General features: G+C 43.8%; 1 pseudogene; it reads right to left on the reverse strand.

Moving 5' to 3' along the window:
- Positions 1–3495: 3495 nt before the first annotated feature.
- LOC115931017 (ornithine decarboxylase antizyme 1-like) lies at positions 3496–4210 on the reverse strand (annotated as a pseudogene).
- Between the last annotated feature and the right edge of the window lie 1158 nt (positions 4211–5368).

Here is a 5368-nt window from a genome sequence, read left to right on the forward strand (position 1 = left end):
GGGTTCTATTTCTACTCCATTGGTCTATATGTCTGTCTTTATGCCAGGAGCACACTGTTTTAGTGACTCTGGCTTCATTAAAAGTTTCAAAATCAGAAAATGTAAAACCTACAACTTTATTTTTCTTTTTAAAGATTGTTTTGACCATTCAGGGTCTCTTGAAATTTCACATAAATTTTAGGATGGATATTTCTATAAAACAAAAAGTTTTAAAAATGCTTTTCTATAGAAGGAGATGGCACCATTACCTATTCTTATAATTCAGGGTGTTCTTAAAATAGTCATGACTGGCCACAGACATGAAATTAGGGGCACTTTTGAGCTATGCCTTAATAGTACTGGAATCCTGTCCAGAGAAAGTTGAAAAGCCCAAGACAACGTTTTATGAGATTTTTTCCTTCCCTGTTTGTGCCAGTTAGAGCAGGCTCAGCAGCTTTCTGGTCCACCTCCCCCAAGGCTATTACATCAGAAAAGAGGGCTCATCTCTCATGGGGTTATTTGTTCCACAGGCCTTTTGGGGGTCATAAAGAGTTTAGTGGGTTTTGATAGGATTGCTTTATCTTATTCAAAGATAAAGATAAAATTTAACAAGTACTGCATAGTCACAACATCTTTTATGGCCATGTATCATTCAACAGAATAAAATGATCTTTGATTCATTTGCTCAATGTACTTGAAATCAAATCATTCAGTATGACTCTTCTCTTTCTAAGATTATAAAAATAATAATGTATATTTTTAAAATACATGTACACAGATGCTGGCTCTGTACTTACTAGGTAAGGCTGTTAAACTCTTTGTGTCTCAGATCTTTAAAATTGAAAACTAGTAGAAACTACATCATGGGGTTCCCTGAGGATCGAATGTGTTAATATATGCAAAATGTCTAGAACAATGTTATGTAAATATCAGCCATTATTATTCTCTTATTAGGTGTTGTGAGGATTAACATAAATGAGATTACCCTTGTGAAGCTTGTGGTACAGTGCCTGGTGCATAGAAAGTGCTAAATAAATATTGGCTATCATTATAAACAGATATTTCTGTGATTTATTATGAAGCCCACACCTTCATTAGGTACATCTTACCTTTCTTTACAACTTGGATACATGGGGAATTTGTTATGACAATAAGCATGGATTGAGTCTTCCTCTGTCATCCAGGCTGGAGTGCAGTGGTGTCATCATAGTTCATTGCAGCCTCGAACTCCTGGGCTCAAATGATTCTCCCACCTCAGCCTCCTGGGTAGCTGGGACTACAGGTGCACACCACCGTGCCTGGCAAGCAACTCATTTTTCAGGCCCTGTGGTTGCGTTGTCCAATATGGTAACCTGTGGCCACATATAGCAATATGTCTGTCTTTATGCCAGTATCACAGTTTTAGTGAAATATGAGTAATACAAATTGAAATATGGCTAATACAAACTGAGAAGAGCTGGCCGGGCATGGTGGCTCACGCCTGTAATCCCCGCACTTTGGGAGGCCGAGGCGGGTGGATCACCTGAGGGGAGTTCGAGACCAGCCTGGCCAACATGGTGAAACCCCGTCTCCACTAAAAATACAAAAATTAGCTGGGCATGGTGGTGCACGCCTGTAATCCCAGCTACTCAGGAGGCTGAGGCAGGAGAATCACTTGAACCCAGAAGGTGGAGGCTGCAGTGAGCCGAGACCACACCACTGCACTGCAGCCTGGGTGGCAGAGTGAAACTCTGTCTCAAAAAGAAAAAAAAGTAAAATACACACCAGATTTCAAAGACTTAGTACAAAGCCGGGCATGGTGGCCTATACCTATAATCCCAGTGCTTTGGAAGTCCAAGGCAGGAGGATTGCTTGAGGCCAAGAGTTCAAGACTAGCCTAGGCAACATAGGGAGACTTTGTCTCTACAAAAAACGTAAAAATTAGCCGGGCATGTTGTTGTGCTCCTGTAGTCTCAGGTACTCAGGAGGCTGAGGTGGGAGGATTGTTTGAGCCCAGGAGTTCAAGACTGCAGTAAGCTATGATTATGCCAGTATACTTCAGCCTGGGTGACAGAACAAGACCCTGTTGAAGAAGAAAAGAAGAAGAAGAAGGAGAAGGAGACGGAGAAGGGGAAGGGGAAAGAGGAGGAGGAGGAGGAAGAGGAGGATGAGGAGGAGACCTACTATGAGATTCAAGTGATTCTTAGTATGAAGAAGAAGAGGAGGAGGAGGAGGAGGAGACCTAGTATGAGATTCAAATGATTCTTCTCCCTCAGCCTCCCAACTAGCTGGGATTACAGGCGCCTGCCACCACACCCAGCTAATTTTTGTATTTTTAGTAGAGATGGGGTTTCACCGTGTTAGCCAGGATGGTCTCAATCTCCTGACCTCGTGATCCGCCTGCCTCAGCCTCCCAAAGTGCTGGGATTACAGGCGTGAACCACTGCCTCACATTTTTATTTCTATTGGACAATGCTTCCTTATATGGCAATAATTGTGATTGTTTACTCAAGTCATGACCATAGCTCTAAGGTGGAACTTTCATAATTTGACTTAATAAATAATATTCTCAAATGTTTATAAACATATATTGATAATTTACTTCTACATTGTAACTATATTTTAACCATATCTCATGTTAACATCTCTTTATTTTATATTATCCTGGATTCAGGGTGTATATATAGATTTAACTTGTTCCAGTTGATTATAGGCATTGATTTCCGTATTCAACCTGTCATGGTTTGACTGTCCCTGGGCGTGAAAACTTTCTTCTCAAACCTTCCTGTTTGACTCCTGCAACATTATACTTGAAATCCCCAAAAAATTCCTCCTTCCCATCAGTAACAAAATATATCAGGCATTTCTCTGCCTGGAGATTTGGCACTGGCCACTATATTTATGAAGGTTAACATGGAGGATTTAGGCACCAGGGCTGCAATGTATCATCTTCAGTGACCGTAGGGTGTCAGCAGGGCCAAAAACAAAGCAAACATTTAACCATTTCATTGGCTGAATGACACTTTTCAGAGTCATGGATTCAATTTAACTCTAATCTTATTATTTTTATCTTACTCTAATACAAATAATAATTCTAAATAAAATTAAAATTCTACATCAAAATCCTAACTATTTAACATTACAATCCTCCCACTCCAACATTCCTGATCCCTCTTATTCTGCTCTATTTCGTTAATGGCACTTATATCTTCCAACATATCATGTCTCAATTTTCATTTCTTTTTTTTTTTGAGACGGAGTTTCACTCTTGTTGCCCAGTCTGGAGTGCAACTGCACGATCTTGGTTCACCACAACCTCTGCCTCCTGGGTTCAAGCAATTCTCCTGCCTCAGCCTCCCAAGTAGCTGAAATTACAGGCAGGCGCCACCACGCCCTGCTAATTTTTTTTTTTTTTTTTTTTAGCATTCATTTGCATTTACAACATGTGGATAAACCCAGGCGAGATGAGCGAGCCTACCGTTCGCACCCACCCGGCAGACGCCGGGGCGGCCTCAGGAGCTTGATGCCCAGGCCCCGCTGCGGCCGCTACTACTCCTCGCCCAAAGACTCTCTCCCCGACGTGTAGGCCATGAAGCAAGTGTCGGGTCTCTTGGGGACAAGGGGGGGATGCCCCGGTCTCACAATCTCAAAGCCCCAAAAGCTGAAGCTCCGGAGCAAGGCGGCTCTGTCCTCGTAGTTCTTGTGGAAGCAAATGAAGACATGGTCCGCGCTCAGCTGCTCCTCGGCGAACTGCTGGAGAACTGCAAAGCTATCCTCGCTCCCCTGGGGCAGCGCACCACCAGGAATCTCCGATGCAGAGGCTGCCGCCGCTCAGCACGGCTCGCCAGTTAATGCCAGTTTGGCATCTGTGAGCCTGGAGTGGACGTTGAGAATCCTCGTCTTGTCGTTGGACGTTAAAATCTCTGTTACATGCAGTCGATCATAGGAGTAGAGTAGCTGAAAGATCGTGATCCCTCTGACGATTCCCTCGCCCACCCGGAATCTTCAGGGGTGGGCGACCGGCATCAGGGGTGCGCGAGGGGCATCAGGAACACCACCGAGATCCCGGACTGGGTTACTACAGCAGCAGAGGGAGACCCTGGAACTCTTGCTGCTGCGGCCGCTTCGGCTGTGCAGGCTGAGGAGCGGCCTGGTGCGGCTGGCGTGGACGGTGGCGCTGGCTTTGATCCCCTTTCTTCTCTCTGGCAAAGCAGTGGCTTTTGAGGATTCGCTGCAGGGAGGAGTTCACCATCCGGCCCCTGGCATCCGAAACCGGGAAAACCTCTGCTGCGCCTCTCTGCGCCGTGCGCCCTTAAAGCACAAATTGAGACGTCCCATAAGTTATCGAATACCTTAAATTTATATTTATTTTTATAATAAATATAACATTTATATTTATTGTTATTTATTTTTATAAATAAATACAAAAATAAAATTTGAATTTATTCATCCCTCTTTGAATTTTTACATCCATTGACACTGGTTAAGTGATCTTGTAAAAAAAAGGTCTACTTTATTTCCTGTCAGTAGGGGAAAAATGGCTTCCTTTGCTCATATTTTGTCATAAACAGCTTTGACAATAATTAAAAAAATAAAACCCTAAGCAAGAAAGGAAATAAATTAATTTATATAAATTATAATTAATGGTTTGGCTTTGCTCTGCATAATTACATAGTCAATGGAAGTAGTCCCTGCTGATTTCAACTTGGCATCAGCTTATAGACAAAGCACGAAAGACTGAATGTAAATGTTTTCCATCTTGATCTTGTAAAAGTGAAACTACACATGATAGAAGTTGGAGGGTGAACGTGGGGAAGAATGCTGAAAGGAAAGGGAAAGTCTCTGATATCTGCATTTTAAAAAAACTAGGTGTCCGGCTGGGCGCGGTGGCTCACGCCTGTAATCCCAGCACTTTGGGAGGCCAAGCGGGCGGATCATCTGAGATCAGAAGTTAGAGATCAGCCTGACCAACGTGGTGAAACCCCATCTCCACTAAAAATACAAAATTAGCCTGGCGTGGTGGCACATGCCTGTAATCCCAGCTACTCAGGAGGGCGAGGCAAGAGAATCGCTTGATCCTGGGAGGCGAGGTTGCGGTGAGCCGAGATCGGGCCACCGCACTCCAGCCAGGGAGGGGGTCAGAGCGAGACTCCATGTAAAAAAAAAAAAAAAGCTTTTCGAGGTCGGCCGCGTGGCTGGAAGACATGGCCACTCCCGTCGGTGTTGAGCACGGCGAGCAGTCTCAGGCCTTTAGTGATGATGATTAAAGGTGTTGGCTGTGGCCTTGAAGACAGTCATGTGAAAACTCATCACCTTAAGGTGTTAAGTGTAAGGATCTTCATGATGAAATTTCTGTAAATGGTGCAGTCAGCCTCAGTTTCCAAAGCCGGAAAAGGATCCTTTAGTAGCC

Source organism: Gorilla gorilla, chromosome 1, assembly GCF_029281585.2.
Source record: "Gorilla gorilla gorilla isolate KB3781 chromosome 1, NHGRI_mGorGor1-v2.1_pri, whole genome shotgun sequence".
Classification (NCBI taxonomy): Eukaryota; Metazoa; Chordata; class Mammalia; order Primates; family Hominidae; genus Gorilla; species Gorilla gorilla.